The sequence below is a fragment of the Carcharhinus amblyrhynchos genome, chromosome 2, assembly GCF_965287045.1.
Source record: "Carcharhinus amblyrhynchos chromosome 2, sCarAmb.v2.hapA, whole genome shotgun sequence".
NCBI lineage: Eukaryota > Metazoa > Chordata > Chondrichthyes > Carcharhiniformes > Carcharhinidae > Carcharhinus > Carcharhinus amblyrhynchos.
In genome coordinates, this window is record NC_137325.1 from 37701418 (window position 1) to 37720087 (window position 18670).

Sequence of the window (18670 nt, forward strand, 5' to 3'; positions counted from 1 at the left end):
TAAATCTCTCTTTGCTGGTCATTTTGAAAATAGAAGAAATAGTTTAGGTTAGAGGGTCATTAGATTGGTTCCACTGGTCGGCACAACATCGAGGGCCGAAGGGCCTGTACTGCGCTGTAATGTTCTATGTTCTAAATAGGTATGATCTGATACCCCTTCTCTTCCTCAGGCTGCTGGACCTTCAATGCTTGCCTTCATCAGCTGGGGTATTGAGTTTAAAAATTGGCAAGTCATGTTGACACTTCATAGAAACTGAGTGAGGTCGCACTTGGAATATAGTGTTCAGTTCAGGTTGCCACACTACCAGAAGGATGTGGAAGCTTTGGAGAGGGTACTGAAAAGATTTACCTGGATGTTGCCTGGTATGGAGGGCATTAGTTATGAGGAGAAGTTGGAGAAACTTGGTTTGTTCTCACTGGAGCGAGATGTTGAGGGGCGACCTGATAGAAGTCTACAAGATTATGAGAGGCATGGACAGAGTGAATAGTCAGAAGCTTTTTCCCAGGGTGGAAGAGTCAATTACTAGGGGACATAAGTTTAAGGTGCGAGGGGCAAGTTTTAAAAGAGATGTACGAGGCAGATTTTTTGCATAGGGAGTGGTGGGTGCCTGGAACTCGTTGCCAGGGGAGTGAGTGGAAACGGATATGGAAGTGACTTTTAAGGGTTGTCTTGACAAGTACATGAATGAAATGGGAATAGAAGGATATGGTCCCCGGAAATGTAGGGGTTTTTAGTTAAATCAGGCAGCATGGTCGGTGTAGGCTTGGAGGGCCAAAGGACCTGTTCCTGTGCTGTAATTTTCCTTGTTCTTTGTTCTTGATCCAATAATATGATTATTGTTCCAACTGAAATCAATGCAGCACTAACTGAGGATCACAGTTAGGCCTCCTGAGAGATAAAAACTTCACCCATCCATCAGTCACTGGTTAGTCTATATTGTCTCTTGTCTAGAGGATATGGAGAACAGATCATTTTTTCTTCTCTATCAATTCTGATTTGTAAACAAAAGTACATACAAACATATGAATTAGGAGCTGGCCATTGAGCCCTCCGAGGTCATTCTGCCATTCTATGAGAACATGGCTGATCTAATTGTGGCCTCAACTCCACATTCAGTCTACCCCTGATAACATTTGATTCCCTTGTTAATCAAGAATCTATCTACCTCTGTCTTAAAAATATTCACTAATATTGCCTTTGCAGCTCTCTGAGGAAGAAAGTTCCAAAGACTCATGACTGAAAGAAAAAAATTCTCCTCATTAGAGAGATTTCTAATTTTTAAACTGTGTCCCCTACTCTAGTCTTTCCCAGAAAGGGAAACATCCTGTCAGCATCCATCCTGTCAAGCCCCCTCAAGATATTGTGTGTTTCAATAAGATTCCCTCTCAATCTTCTAAACTCCAATAGATACAGGCCCAGACTGTCCAACCTTTCCTTGAGATAACTACCCCCACCCCCATCAAGTATCAGTCAAATGAACCTTCTCTGAACTGCTTCTATTGCATTTGTATCCTTTCTTAAATAAGACCAAAACTCATTCTGTCTACTTCACAATTTACTTTCTTACTTATCTTTGTATAATCAACACATTTGGCAACCATATATTCTGGTCTCTTCATTCATATTATTGATATAAACTGTAAATAGTTAAGGCCTCAGCACTGATCCTTGTGGCACTTCACTCACCACAACTTGCCAATCTATAAATGACACATATATGTCTACCCTCTGGTTCCTGTTCGCTAACTAGTCTGCTATCCATGCTAATACATTATCCGCTACACAATGTTCTCCTATCCTGTGCAGTAACCATTCATGTGACACCTTGTCAAATGTGCTTTGGAAATCTGAGCATAGCATAACCACAGATTCCGCTTTGGCCCTGTCACTTCCATGACAGGTTCATGTCTGTGTAAGCCTGTTGTAAACCATGTTGACGTGATGTCACATCAGCGCAGTATCAGTAAATGGCAGAAGACAATATCTGGTGAAGGGGGTTAATAATACTTAAATACATTCAAATCAATGCAAAGCAGGTCCATCACGCCCATTATTAGAGTGAACCTCAGTGCCAGCAAGGGGCAGGGAAGATCTGAAATTGCATTTTCACCAGTGAGAACTATGCCTTCTGGATCTTGAGCACCCTCCAGTATTCACACAAATGGTGAACGTATCCAATCTATGTTATCCTACATCTATGTCTCTGTAATGGTCAACAGACCATACATATTTATTTCTATTTCTGCTGTTAATTCATCTATTTTTGATACGAATGGTACATGCCTTTTGATACAGAGCCTTTAGTTCTTGTTTTACTATTTTTGTAAGCTTCAGATTTACCTGTTGGTGCATTCTTAGGTTCATACAATCTGCCCCTTCCTGCATGAACACAGTGGTTCTGATTATCATTTCTCTTATTCCTATCTTGGTCTCATGCCTCACCTATTTAATTTATCACATCTTCCCAAACTTGTTCCCTTGCCCTATTTATTTTAAAGCTCTTGCTTCCTGCTTTAGTTTTATAACTCACCAAAACAGTCATCCCATCACAGTAAAAGGGAAGACCACACAAGTTCTTCAGTACTGGTGCCAGTGCCCCATGAATTGAAATCAGTTTCTCCCATACCAATGTTTCAACCATGCGTTTAACCCTCTAATCTACTTTCCCCCAAGTCATTTGTTTGTGGTTCAGATAATAATCGAGAGATTATTACTTATGAGGTTTTGCTTTTAAATTTAGTCCCTTGCAGTTTGTATTCCCTCAGCAGAACCTCTTTCCTACTTCTACTTCAGTCATTGGTACCTACTTGGAGCAGACCACTGACTCCTCCCCCTCCCACTGCAAGTTTCCCTCTAGCCCAGAGCAGATGTCCTGAATCCTGGCACGGGGCAGGCAACATAGAACTATGTCTATCCCCTGACTATACAGTCCCCAACTGCCACTGCATTTCTTTTAATTCTCCCCCTGCTTCCTGTATTCTGGTGCAATGGCCAGTTTTCTCAATTACACTGCAGTCACCACTTCCGTCCATACAGGCTGCAATAACCTGAAATCTGTTGTACAGTTGCAAGTGCTGAGGCTACTCCACTGCTACTGTCTGTTCCCATACCTGCCTCATTCACATCCTCCCATCCCTGAACAAATTCGAAGATCCTTTCTAAGGAGTGTGACTTCCCCCTGGTACAAAGTGTCCTGGTAACTTCCCCGTTCCCTGACGCAATACTGTGTCGGCAGCTCATCCTCAGGCTCAATGATTCTGAATCAAAGCGCATCAAGCCCCGAAGAAACACAACCGTTGAGGTGAGGTTAAAAAAACCCAAGTCACATAGGCTCTGGAACAATGCCAATTGATGAGTAGCTGCTGAGGTTTTTGTCATAAGTCTTTAATAAGTCTTTAGTTTATTTCTGTTAAGTTAATAAATAAATCAAGACATGACAGAGCATTTCAGTTCCATGACATGCAAATCCAGTTACAATATGGGAACTCCAGGGTGCATCTCATGTTCTAGTTAAGCACAGTGCAGCAAATGTCATCAGTTGGAAGTGTTCAAGTTGTGGATTTCAGATCTTCAGCAGTAATTGGCAACAGTGCCATGTATTTGCTAGGCTGAGAGCCACATTTCTGGGAGAGGGTATCTCACAGTTGAAGGGTATGTAGGCAAAAAGGGAATGAGGGACGACCAAACAGTCAAACAGGGCTATCCAACTGGTACAAAAATTCCTTCAATGCATCTTCCTCTCCAATTGGTATTTAGTTCTGAATACTTACGAGGCGATTGTTCCTCGGAGAGTATAGCCACAGACAAGTCCAGGGCACCATGAGTGCCGAACTGTAATAGGGAGAGCAGTAAGATCAGGAAAATAATAGTGGTAGGGATTCTAAGGAAGGGGAGCAGGCAGGTATATCTGCATTCACAAATGTGACTCCAGGAATGGCTTTTGCCTCCCTGGTGCTGAGTCAAGAATGTCACTGAGTGTCCACAAAACATCCTATGGAGGGAGAAGTTATGTCCATATTGGTACGAATTACAAAGATGGAAAGAGGGATGATGTCTTACAAGGAATTAGGAAAGAAATTAGAAAGTTGGACCACAAAGACAGTAGATTACTCCTAATACCACATGCTAGTGTGTACAGAAAGAGGGCTTTAAATTTTAGGACCAATTTTGGAAAGGTGAAACCCATGCAGGCTGATAAATTGCACCACAATGAGGCCAGGACTGATATCTCGGCAGGCTGATTTGCTCATACCATTGGAAAGAATTTAAATGTGTTTGGCAGGAGGGTAGAAAAAGAAGCAAAACTGGAAATAGAAAGCTCTAAATTAGGAAGTGTGTATGGAAGATTGCGGAAACAAAAGCTAGGCTAGAAAACAGATAATAAAGGGTTTGTTTGGTACAAGGACTCCTTTACTGCAAAGTGTCCCCTGAATAAGGCAGATGGTTTGAGGAATCAAATAGATACCACACATTATGACATTATCGCTTATACTGAAACACAGCTAAAAGGGCAGTTCAACATTCCTGGTTATAGGGATTTCCAACAAGTTAGAGAGGGGGATAAAATAGCAGGAGAGATCAAATATTGGTTAAAGAAACCAATGAGGAAGGGTGATATGTTAGAGGAGCATCAAATGAGACCAAAGGGATTGAATTGAGGAAGAAAAACACATCACACTGCTGGGAGTAGATTATAGACCATGAAGCAGCTGAATGAGATGGAAGAGCAAATATATTGGCAAATTGCTGAGAAGTGCAGAAGCTAAAAGTTAATAATCATAGGGGATTTCAACTATCCAATCAGTGCTGCGTCCTCTGCTATTTGTGATTTTTATCAATGACTTGGAAGAGGGGACTGAAAGATGGGTTAGTAAATTTGCTGATGACACCAAGATTGGTGGAGTAGCGGATGAGGTGGAGGGCTCTTGTGGGCTGCCAAGAGACAGAAATAAGTTGCAGAACTGGGCTGAAAAGTGGCAGATGGAGTTTAACCTCATAGGAAACAGCACTGCAATCACATAAACACCCACCAACCATATTTAGCTTCCTGCCACTGAACCAATTTTGAATCCAACTTGTCATTTTCTCTTGTATCACATGAACTTTTCTGATCAGTCTTCCATGTTGGACTTTGGCAAAAGCCTTGCTAAAATCTATGTTCACTACATCAAATGTGTTACTGTCATTGACCCTCCTTGTTATGTCCTCAAAAAATTAAATCAAGTTTGACAGACATGAATCCATGCTGACTGTTCATGATTAATTCATGCCTCTCCAAATAACAAGTTATCTGTCTCTTGGAATTCTTTTTTTCCAAAATTATGTCCATCACCGAGGTTAGGCTAAATGAATTGTAACTACTTGGGCTAGCTCTCTCTCTCTCTTATTAAACAACAGTATTAAGTTAGCAGTCCTCCAGCAACGTGTCTGTAGCCAGTTTATCAGGTCATAATCACTTTGCAGTTTGTCGGAGTTTACTGTGTGCAAATTAGTTGCCAGCTTTGCAACTGTGACTACACTTCAAAAGTATTTAATTGGCTGTAAATTGCTTTGCGTTCTCTGGTGATAAGTGCAAGCTGATTCGTTTTGGTAGGACAAACTTGAATGCGGATTACAGGGTCAATGGCAGGGTTCTGAGGAATGTGGAGGAACAGAGAGATCTTGGGGTTCATATCCACAGATCTCTGAAAGTTACTACTCAAGTGGATAGAGCTGTGAAGAAGGCTTGTAGTGCGTTAGCGTTTATTAACAAAGGGTTTGAGTTCAAAAGTCGTGCGATTATGCTGCAACTATACAGGACCTTGGTGAGACCATGTTTGGAATATTGTGTGCAGTTCTGGTCACCTCACAATAAGAAGGATGTGGAAACATTGGAGAGTGTGCAGGGGAGATTTACCAGGATGCTGCCTGGTTTGGTAGGTCTTATGAGGAAAGGTTGAGGAGTTGGGGCTTTTCTCTTTAGAGCGGAAGAGGATGAGAGGCAACTTAATAGAAGTTTATAAGATGATGAGGGGGATAGATAGAGTTGACTTTCAGAGGCTACTTCCTCGGGTAGATGTAGCTATAACTAGGGGGCATAACTATAAGGTTCATGATGGGAGATATAGGAGGAATGTCCAAGGTAGATTCTTTATGCAGACAGTGGTTGGGATGTGGAATGCACTGCCTGCTGTGATACTGGAATCGGACACTTCAGGAACTTTCAAGCGGTTATTGGATAGGCACATGGAGCACACCCAGAATTATAGGGAGGGGATAGCTTGAACTTGGGTTTGGACATAGCTTGGCACAACATCGAGGGCTGAAGGGTCTGTACTGTGCTGTACTGTTCTATGTTCTTTGTAAGTGGGATGAATTCAATGTAAAAAGTACAATAGAAGCAGAATTCCTAAAATACGTTTTGGAGAAAGATTTTAGCCAGCATGTAAGAAACTCAACAAGAGAAGGGGCAGTTCTTGGTTTATTTTTAAGGGTAATTAAGGCAGGCATAATGAGAATCAGAGGGAAAGCATTTAACAAAAGGGTCACCGTATCGTCAGGTTTAGTATAGTTATTGAAAAGGATAATGATTGTCCAAGAGTAAATGTTTTAAATTGCGGAAAGGTTAATTTTACTAAGTTGAGATGTGAGTTAGCAAAACTGGACTGGAAAAAGCTGATGGAGGATAAATCATTGTCAGAGCTATGAGATTCAGTCAAGGGGAAGCTAAAGTGGACTCAAAACAAATATGCTGCCACAAAGGAAAAGAGGTAGAACTCACAAATATAGAGTTGCCACCGCAGCACCCCACTCACCGCTCCTGAATGTTAAACATCATCCAGAGTGAAATAAGGCAAAAAAGTGTGTCAAATGCCAAGAAAAAACTTGGATTAAAAAGTGCCTTTCATTATCACCAGAGAACTCAAAGCACTTTACAGCCAATTAAATACTTTTGAAGTGTAGTCACAGCTGCAATGTAGGGAAGCTGGCAACCAATTTGCACACAGTAAACTCCCATAAACAGCAAAGTGATTATGACCTGACACACTGGCTACAGACTTATTGCTGGAGGACTGCTAACTTAATACTGTTGTTTAATAAGAGAGAGAGAGAGGGATAGCCCAAGCAGTTACAACTCAATTAGCCTAACCTTGGCGATGGACATAATTTTGGAAAAAAATTCCAAGGGACAGATAAATTGTTATTTGGAGAGGCATGAATTAATCATGAACAGTTAGCATGGATTTTTTAAGGAAGAATCATATCTGTCTAGCTTAATTTTTTGAGGACGCAACAAGGAGGGTCAATGACAGTAACACATTTGATGTAGTGAACATAGATTTTAGCAAGGCTTTTGCCGAAGTCCAACATGGAAGACTGAGCAGAAAATTTTAAGTTCATGTGATACAAGAGAAAATGACAAGTTGGATTCAAAATTGGTTCAGTGGCAGGAAGCTAAATATTGTTGATGGGTGTTTATGTGATTGCAGGGCTGTTTCCTGTGAGGTCCCACTGGACTGAGTATTGGGTCCCTTGCTGTGATATAGCTCAATGAGTTAAACATAAATGTTAGGGACATGAATAAGAAATGTGTAGTCAGTTGAAAGTGAGGAAGAAGTCTGTAGACTGCAGGAAGATTTCAATCAATTATTGGGTGTTTAGAATAATGGCAAATGGAATTCATGTAGAGAAGTGTAAGCTAATGTATTTCAGGAGGATAAACAATAAATGGTAGGATACAGAGACATTTGGAGGAATAGAGGGATTTTGAAATGTAAGCTACAGCTCCCTGATAGCACAATAGGTAGATAAGTTGATGATGTATGAAATACCAGTACATGCCAAGAATGGAGACTGTTGGCTATGAGAAAAGATTAGAGAAGCGGAATTTGCATTTTTGGTATAAAGGACGCTAAGGAGGGATTTAATTCAGGCATATAAAATGATAAGACGGGTAGTAAAGCAAATAGGAAGGAACTATTTATATTAGCAGAGAGGTTAATAACCTTGGGCCCAGATCTAAAGTAATTGGTAGATGGGTTAGAGGGATTGGGATTGAAACTCACTGCCTGAAAGGATGGTAATGAAACCCTCATCAAATTTAAATAAAACACTTGGAAATGCACTGAGTTGGAAGGTGGGATTAGATTGGATAGTTACCTTTTGGCCGACATCAACAGGATGGGGTGAACGTAAGGGCGACATGGTGGCAAAGTGGTTAATGCTGCTGCCTCACAGTGCCAGGGACCCAGGTTCGATTCCTGTCTGTGTGGAGTCTGCATATTCTCCCCTTGTCTGCGTGGGTTTCCTTTGGGTGTTCTGGTTTCCTCCCACACTCCAAAGATGTGCAGGTTTGGTTGATTGGCCATGATAAATTGCCCCTTAGTGTCAGGCAGATTAGGAGTGTAACCCCATAACGTGGGGTTATGGGGATAGAACCTGGGTGGGATTGTTGTTGGTGCAGGCTCGAAAGGCCAAATTGCCTCCTTCTGCACTGTAGATTCTATGAATGTTTTCCCTCTGTGCCATATATTTTCTATGCTTCATTTTCCATATGAAATGACGTCAGCCTTTTCTTCATGAAGGGTACATGGATTTGGTAGCTGAGCAGTCTATCTCGGAGATTTAGAAGCTCATCTGCAATTCGAGTAAGATCAATAGGTCCTTGTATTTTGTCTGTGACTTACAGTCACTCCGATCTGACCTCATGAAGTATTGTAACAATTTTCCCTAAGTATTAAACAGTTCACATTCTTAATACTTTTCAAGAAAGGTGCCAGGAAATTAAAAGCCAATCCTTAGAATCATGTATGTATTAACAAATTTTCATTGTGCTAAAATTATTTGAATGTGCCTAAAAATGATGTGGGGGGAATTAGCAATTCTTTCACTTATTATCAATTTCACAGAAGAATTTGCATGGCTTTATACACTACTGTTAAGCCAGTGAATAATTTATGCAATGTCAGTATTTGATTCATCTGGACAAAACACAACATGAAAAGGCAACCTGGTCTGCTGCTCATTCAATTTTGCCTGATCTGTTTCTTAAATTTATTTACCTGCCTTTGTTCCATGTTCCCTAATACCCTTAGTTAACAAACATTTATAATCACAATATTGAAAATTTCAATTGATTCCCCTATCCGTAGACCTCTGAGCGAACGCACTTGCACTAGCCTTTGAGTGAAGAAGTGCTTCCTGATTTCATTCCTAACTCTAATTTTAAGAACATATCCTTGTTCTGAATGCCTGCACCAGAGGAAATAGTCTTTCTGTATTTTTTCTATCAAATTCATTAGTTATTTTAAAATCTTTAATCAGGTCAGCCTTCTAAACCCAAGGGAATACAACCCAACTTTATATAACCTTCCCTTAACACTCTTTAAGCCCTGATACCAATCTGGTGAATTTGACATTGCATCCAATCTAAGGCCACTGGAGCTCCGTGATTAAATCTGAACACAAAACTCTAGGTAGGGGTCAGTTCAGTCTCTTACAATTGAAGCACAATTTCCCCACTTTTGAATTCCAAAGTTCTTCAGATAAAGGCCATAATCCATTCACTGTTTAGATTATGTTTTGTACTTCTGCACCTCATCTTTATCACTGTTCACCATTTGATGGGCAATCCTTGAGTCATTTTTTTCTGTAGTTATTACATCTCTAACTTAATGCATGTTTTTTGCACTTTTTAATTAAAGATACATGATAATCATCATGTATCATTCTCCGAACAGTTTCTTCAATTAAATGCAACCTAAAGAAGCACGAAAAACTGGTAAGAAATGAAGAGCATTCAGATGGGAACAATAAATTTGGGGGTGGGACTATGAAGAGAGACTAAATAGACTGGGTCTGTACTCGTTGGAGTTTAGAAGGATGAGGGGGGATCTTATAGAGACGTATAAGATAACGAAGGGGATGGATTGGTAGAGGTAGAGAGGTTCTTCCCGCTTAGAAAGGTTAGCAGGACTAGAGGGCACAGCCTCAAGACAAGGGGGGGGCGCAGTTTAGATCAGAGTTAAGGAGGAACTTCTTCACTCAAAGGGTGGTGAATCTCTGGAATTCTCTGCCCATTGAAGTGGTTGAGGCTACCTCGCTAAATATATTTAAGTCACGGGTAGATAGGTTTTTGACAGACAAGGGAATTAAAGGTTATGGGGAGAAAGCGGGAAAGTGGAACTGATCCACTTCAGATCAGCCATGATCTTATTGAATGGTGGGGCAGGCTCGAAGGGCTAGATGGCCTACTCCTGCTCCTATTTCTTATGTTCTTAAATTATTGGATAATCTCAGTTATATGGACAAGAAGCTGGAGCGAGCCATTCAAGCCCTCAAGCCTGCTTCAGCATTTAATAAAATCATTTAATAAAATCATGGCTGATCTGATAGTTTGATCTCAAACTTGCAACCCACCTACCCCTAATAACATTCACTCCTTTGCTTACCAAGAATCTATCCACTTCTACTTTAAAAATATCCAAAGACTCTGCTTACACCACCTTTTCAGGAAGAGAGTTCCAAAAATTCACGATGCCTGAAGGAAACTTTTTGTGTCAACCAATTTTTAAATGAGTCACCCTAATTTTTTAACAATGACCCCTATTCTAGTTTCTCCCATGAGGAAACATCCCCTTCACATCCAGCCTGTCAAGATCCCTCAAGGGTCTTATATGTTTCAATAAAATCACCTCTTTTAAATTCCAATGGATACAAACCAGCCTTTCCTCATAAGACAGCCCTCTCGTTCCAGGTATTATTCTGGTAAACCTTCTTTAAACTGCTTGTAATGCATTTAAATCCTTCCTTAAATAAGGTGACCAATACTGCACACAATGGGGTGATTCTCCCATCCCAGCTGACAACTTTTCCGGCAGATCGGGCTGGGAGATACGCATCGCCAGCCTTGTTCTGGGATTTGCGCATGCGCCAGGAATGCATGCGCATCTCCTACAGCCAGAGAACAGTCGGAGACAAGACCACGCTGGAAACTGGCGGGGCGACAAGTAAGTCATTTGAATCTTTTTTAAATATGTTTCAGATGTATTTTAAATGTCATTATCAGGAACCTGATTGAATCTCCTACCCCACCAGGAGTACTTCATTCTGGCGGGGTTTAGGGTAGCTCCCCATGTTCAGGGAACTAGCGACAGACACCGCCAGAATGAAGGAGGGGTAATTGCGCCCACCCCCCCCACCACCTCCTGGGGGTTGGGTGGTGGGGAGCGCCTCCTGTGCATAAGCACCCTGGTAGTGCTGGCCTGTGTCCAGTGGCACTGCCCAAGGGGCAAAATATCCATTCCCAGGGAGCACCTTGGCACTGCCGACTAGGCATCAGGCAGTGCCAAGAAGGCGGGGCCTGGAGTGATCAGTGGGGATGGGACTGTTGTTGCCACTCTGCATGGCGATTGGTCTGGGATGGAGGGAGGGCAGCGCTGGGGGTAGGCTGGTGAGGAGGATGGTCTGCCGGGGTGGAGGTGGGGGGAGCTGCCTCTCGGGGGGTCTGACTCCAGGAGGAGTCAGCGGTGGGGGGTTCTGCTGCAGTGAGGGGGCGTGGGGATATTGCCACTGCTGGTCTGGGGTGGGGGTGGGGGGTGGGCTGTACATCGGGGCACTCCGGGGTGGGGGCTCAGAGCTAGACCAGGAATTGTTGTGGGCTGCGATCAGACTGTTGGGGAGGGAGATGGAGGGGCAGCACAACTGGGGTCCTGGGCTGGCCAGCAATGGAGCTGTTCAGCAAATGGGGAGACTGACAGATCAGGACCACTGTACATGTGCGGAGTTCCAGAGCTGTCAGACCCTGGCACGAATAGACCCACCCCCCCCCCCGGGTTTTAATGAGATTCACAATTGGGACCTCTGCAGTGTACAGAGTGGGGAGATTTGTGTGAAAAGTTGGACTGACAAAACAGTCATGATCTAGGACAGTTTTCCAGCCTATTCAGCGCTTTTTGGGAGTATCGCCCCCAATATTTTAGATCTGGTCTCGCCAGTGCTCTGTACAACTAAAGCATAACCTCCCTATTTTAAATTAATTCCCCTTGCAGTAAACAATAACATTCATTGCCTTTCCTAATTACTTGCTGTACCTTCTCACTAGCCTTTTAATGATTCATGAACTCAGACACCCAGATCCCTCTGCATTTCAGAGGTCTGTAATTTCTCACCATTCACATACTGCACTTTTTTTATTCTTCCTGCCAAAATGGACAATTTCACAGTTTCCCATAACATATTTCATTTGCCAGATCTTTGTCCACTTGCTTAATCTTTTGTAGCTTTCTTAAGTTGTCTTGACAACTTACTTTCCTACTTATCTTTGCGTTATCAGCAAATTTGACAACCCTTCCATGCCTTCATCCATGTTATTTATGTAAGTTGTAAACAGTTGAAGTCCCAGCACTGATCCCCGTAGCATGCTACTTCCTCAAAGAACTCCAATAAGTTGGTTAAACAGGATTTCTCTTTCACAAAACCATGCTGACTCTGCCTGATTATCTTGAGCTTATCGAAGTGCACTGGTATTTTTTAAAATAATAACTTTTTATATTTCCCCATGACAGATGTTAAGCCCAATAAGACTTATAATTACATATAAGGGCTATAGTTTTCTCCTTTCTGACTCCCTCCCTTTTTGAATAATGGAGTTACAGGTGCTCTTTTCCAATCTAGGAAAACAAAATTAAAGCATCAACTATTTCATTAAACAATTCTTTGAAGACCCTGGGATAAAGTCCACCAGGGGCTGAGCTTTTTTCAGACTGCAGCTCCAACTATTTCCTCAGTACCACTTCTTTGGTGATTGTAATTTTCCTGAATTCCTCCCTCCCTCCCTTCTATTTCCTGGTTGAAAGCTACTTTTGGGATGTTATTTGTGTCCTCTACAGTGAAGACTGATGCAAAATACCTGAGCCATCCATCTGCCTTTTCCTTGTTTTTCATTAATTCTCCAGACTCACTATCTATCGGACCAGTGCTCACTTTGTTAACTCTTCTCTTTTTTTAAATACTTATAAAACTTTCACTACCTGTTTTGATATTTCCAGTTAGCTTTCTCTCGTACCCTAATTCCTTCCTCCTTATTAATCTTTTAGTCACCCTTTGCTGTTCTTTATATTATGTCCAATCTCTGACCTGTCTTTGCATGATTATGTGCTTTCTCTTGAAGTTTTTAACCTTTCCGTTAACCATGGATGGTGGGTCCATTGCTTGAACATTTTCTCATTGGAACATATCTAACCTGTGCATTCTGAAATATCTCCTTAAATATTTTCCAATTCATCTCTTTTGATGTATCCCTTAATTTGTCAATTTACCTCCTTGCCCTCATAATGCTCCTTCTTTAAAAACATAGGGTGTATTTCTCCCAATTCACCAGTGGCAGGTTTGGCAGCAGGTGGGTGTGAAGAATCTGGCAAGGGCCAGAAAGTTGGACACTGGCCAGCGTAAAATCACATTGCAAATGGTGGGATAATAGTGGGCCAGTCATCACCGTGGCAGCCGGGGCAAGTTCCATTTGTATCTGATGAATGCTGCCCACTGGTGTCAATCTTGCATAACGCCAGCAGGAAATCATGCTGGTGTCAAAACTGATTGCTAAAGAGAGGCATGCACAAAGCAGTCCTCAGTTCACCAGAGACTTCAAACTGAGTGAAACAAAGCCTTTCTGCCATAGAGCTTCACTGCTCTTGATGGCATTGTCCAACACTCTGCCAGGGCAGACTGGTTCCTGCTTCTATCTGCAGGACAAGATGGTCTTCATGGACCCTCCTGTGTAACCATTTGGGTTCAGTACTATGCCTGGGGTTGGGGACTACAGGGGTCTCTCTCCCGCCCGGTGCTACACACCAGTGTCTATCTGGACAGCATTGTGTTGTCTTGGGGGGTAAGAGTTGGTTGAATCAAGGAACAGACTTCTTCTTGAGGCCTTTTGCCTCTGGGTTGCTGACATCCTGCACATTCTGGTGAAAACAGGTGAACTGGAGAAACTGATTATCAGTGTGCCAGACTAGCATTTAAATATAGTATCCTTGAATTGACCAGTTGAGAGTTGGGAGATGAATCTGTTGCCAGGCCACCAGGAGGGTAATTCTGTGTGTAATTAATGAGGTTCCAAATGCAGGATCTGGTGTGGAATCCCGCCATTCTGGTCAGTGGGACAGGGACCACTGAGCTGCCTGTCATTAAGTCTCAAAATGGAGAATTCCGCCATTGTCTCAGACCCACTCCTCTCTCTCTCAAACTGAATACAAAATTCAATCATGTTGTAATGTTCCTACTTTGTTACAGATTGTGGGTTTAACAGAAAAAAAAGACTTAGTTTGCACACGTAGATTTGAACTAACACAGATCAAGTTTAATTGAAAGCTGTTCTCTGCTCTGCATTAGAATACAAACAGCAACACAGTAAACAGTAAAACAGCAGCCTAAACACACCCCAATTACATCATCATCAAATTGTGTGATCAACTCTTTAAGCAATCTTGAAACCCTTTGGTTTGATTTGATTTATTATTGTCACATGTATTAACATACAGTGAAAAGTATTGTTTCTTGCGCGCTATACCGACAAAGCATACCATTCATAGAGAAGGAAATGAGAGAGTGCAGAATGTAATGGTACAGACATAGCTAGGGTGTAGAGAACGATCAACTTAATGCAAGGTAATTCCATTCAAAAGTCTGATGGCAGCAGGGAATAGGCTGATCTTAAGTCGGTTGGTACATGACCTCAGACTTTTGTATCTTTTTCCCGAAGGAAGAAGGTGGAAGTGAGAATGTCCGGGGTGCATAGTGTCCTTAATTATGCTGGCTGCTTTGCCAAGGCAGCGGGAAGTGTAGACAGAGTCAATGGACGGGAGGCTGGTTTGTGTGATGGATTGGGCTACATTCATGATCTTTTGTAGTTTCCTGCAGTCTTGGGCAGAGCCATACCAACCTGTGATATAACCAGAAAGAATGCTTTCTATGGTGCATCTGTAAACTTTGGAGAGAGTCGTAGCTGACATGCCAAATTTCCTTACTCTTCTGAGAAAGTAGAGGCGTTGGTGGGCTTTCTTAAAGATAGTTTCAGCATGAGGGGACCAGGACATGTTGTTGGTGATCTGAACACCTAAAAACTTGAAGCTCTCAACCCTTTCTACTTCATCCCCATTGATGTAGACAGGGGCATGTTCTCCACTATGCTTCCTGAAGTCGATGACAATCTCCTTCGTTTTGTTGACATAGAGGAAGAGATTATTGTTGCCACACCAGTTCACCAGATTCTCTATCTCATTCCTGTACTCTGTCTCGTCATTGTGTGAGATCCAACCCACTACGGTGGCATCGTCAACAAACTTGAAAATCTAATTTGATGGGAATTTGGCCGCACAGTCTTTAAATATATAATATATTATGGTCGCTGCAAGCAAGGGCACATAGAAATGTAGGAACAGAAGTAGGCCATTCAGCTCCTTGAGCCTGCTCTGCCATTTAATATGACCATGGCTGACTGGATACTCCAATGCCCGTTCAGTCACTATCCCCATAACATTTAACATTATTGTTAATCAGAAATCTATCAGTATCTACTTTAAACATGCGCAATAGCTGGAATTTTACCACTCCACCTGCCATGGGAATCGGAGCAGGCAAGGGGCAAAACATGGAATGGTCCAACAGCTGAGCTTCCACAGCTCTCTGAGATAGAGAATTTCAAAGATTCACAACCCTCTGTGTACAGAAATTTCCCCTCGTCTTGGCGTAAGGGCATACCATTTATTTTGAAATTATGCTCCCCGGTTCTAGATTCCCCAACCAAGAGGAGTATCTTGGGGGTAATTCTCCTGGTCTGCTTCGCTGCTCGAGTAGCGCAGCAGGCTGGGAGATATCAGCAGTGGGCCTATAGCAGGACTCACAACTGATCGCGAGTTTCTGAGACAATGTTTTCTGACATAATCAGCCCAACGCCAGAAATATTAAAATCACTATTTCAATATCATTAGTGAGCTCGGAACGGTATTCTCCAGGCCCGCTAGTGTCTCCCCCTGCCCGCTGGGAGAGGTTCCCAACAGCAGCGACTACAGCTGGTCTAAGCATGATCATCCCATTGGTGGGAACAGAGGCCATTGAGGCTCCCCTTAGAGGTTGGGGGAAGTGGGGTGCCCTTTGGGCAGTGCCAGCTTGGTACCCTGGCACTGCTCACCCAGGCACTCTGATGCTGCATAGGCAGTGCAAAGGGCGTGAGGCCAGAAGGGGCCAGGGTTTACTAGGATTGGTGGTGGTGCTGGTGGGGGCGTGCTGCACACTCCCCGCTGTGCATTCTGCAATGGAATTGGTGGGATAGGGAGGGAGGGAGGAAGTGATTGAGCCTGCATATGAAGTGGGGGGCGGGGCGATAGCAGCTGGCAATGGGCGGGGGTGAGATTGGGGCTGGCCATGGGGTACTATTGGGGCAGGCCTGGTTGGGGGTGGTGGTTGGGAGGGGAGTGGGGGGAGGGTAGGCTAGAGACCATGGGAGGGCCATTGGGAAACAATTGCTAGGCCAGCAGTCTGGAGGCCGGTGATTGAGGTCCAGTGTGTGTGTGCACTGATCTCCCCACTGACAGATGCATACAAACAGTGCCAGAGATTTGTGAAACTAAGTACTTCCAAAAGATGGGTGGGAACATTTACCGTTTTCCCTCCTGTTGGGCACTTAGTTCTTTTTTGGGAGAATCCGGCCCTTACCTGCATCTACTCTAAGTATTTTGTAGGTTTCAATGAGATCATTTCCCATTCTTCAAAATTCTAGAGAATACAGACCAAGTTTGTTGAATCTTTGTCCCTCTATGTCAATAATATATTTTCTGAAGTAAAGGGACCAAAGCTGCACACAGTACTCTGGATGTGGTCTAGCCAAGCTCCTATACAACTGAAGCATGACCTCACTACTCCTGTACTCAAATCCTCTTAACGATAAATGCTAACATTCCACTAGGCTTTTCAATAGCTTGTTATACCTACAGGCTAGCCTTGTGGATTAGGACACTGAGGTCCCTCATGACGTCCACAGCTTCTAATCTCTTACCATTTAGAAAATAGTCTGCAGACCTATTCTTTCTATCACAATGGATTACCTCATTTTTTCCACATTATATTCCATCGGCCACATTCTTCCCCACTCACTAAGTCTGCTCAAATTCTCTGTAGCTGCTTTACATCTTCCTCACAAAATACATTCTCGCTTTTAGTATGTGTTCATGAATTAATCCTGTCTGATTGCACAATACCAGGTCTAGGACAGCCTGCTCTCTGGTTGGCTCCAAAACACATTGTTCTAAGAGCCTATCCTGAACCATTTGTCTTTTTCAGTCTAAATGTTGTGGTGCTAGTACACCTTTCAGAAAGTTTTTCTTTAAAAAATGGGCCGTGATTCTCCCATCGCAGCCCGCCACTTTTCAGGTGTGTCTGGCCGGGAGAGGTGTGTGTCGGCCATTTTGCGGGTTCCTCAGCAGTTTTTTGACCCCCGTGCATCTCCCAGCTGGAGAAAAATGGCGCTGTCGGGAACCCGCTGAAGATCAGTGGGCCGCTGTTTAGCATGAATTTACATACCTTTGCGTGCCATTATTGGAATCCACATGGCAATCTCTGCCCACCTCTTTGGTGTGATGTAATTTTGCCGCAAATCAGAACAGGCATTTAAAAGTCGCCACCTGGTGTGTCAGCCTTGAACTGCCGTGAGGAGGTAAGTGCGGCTAGCACAGCATGGGAGATATTGCAGGCAAGCCCTGGAGATGCTTGATGGCTTTCCCCCTGCTGTCTTCAGGTTTTGGCCTATTGACATCTGTGGGGGCGTTGGGAGAGAGGGAGGGGGATTCAGGGGGACTTTCTCATAGCTCCCTGGGTGAGGGGGTCCTGCACCCTGCCCCAACCCTCCTCCGAGCAGAGCTGAAGGTGACTGTGGGCAGCAGCCTCGAGGGCTCCCCTTTCCCCCCCACCCCCTCTCCAAGCAGCACTGAAACTGACTGTTCAAAGCAGCCTTGACGGCTACCGCTCACCCTCCTCCTTCTCAGCCTTTCTGCGGGGTGTAGTCAGGGACTCTACAAAGTGCTGGTGTCCCGGGGTGGGGGAGGAGTGTACCATGTGCTGACTGAGGCCTAACCAGCTGCTTTCTCCAGGTCGGGTTGCAGAAGTTCAGACATGACTGTGTGGGATCTGCTGTCACAGGGCACACATCTTGCGCTGCTCTGCAGTCTGTCCCCTGCCCTGTGACACGGACCAGCAACAGATGCTGCAGGTGCAATAGCTCAAGGGTACGCATTTCCCACGTCTGCACACTGACCTGCATAACCTGTGCCAACAATTGTCACGATGGGAATCTCACACAACCCTAATTGGGCCACTCATGGCACTAAGGATTGTGGGGTTGCCAGCTCCCACCAGGGGGGATAGTGGCCCAAGTGAAGGTGGTGCTGGGTCCATGCAGCCAATGTTAATAATCCATATTTTATACTCTTTCCAAACCTCACAGTGCAGATGGATCTCGGTTTCCTTGATCTGGAGCTGGCCATGTTGGTGACAGGAGGGGCAGGAAAGGAGGAGAAAGCGGCGGCTCAGGAGGTGGTGCGTGTGGAGAGACCACCGCAAAAGGAGCCACCACCAGACCCTCAGGAAGGAGGGCAGGAAGCTGCCGCTGAGGGCCAGGAGATGGATGAGCAGGTTTGCA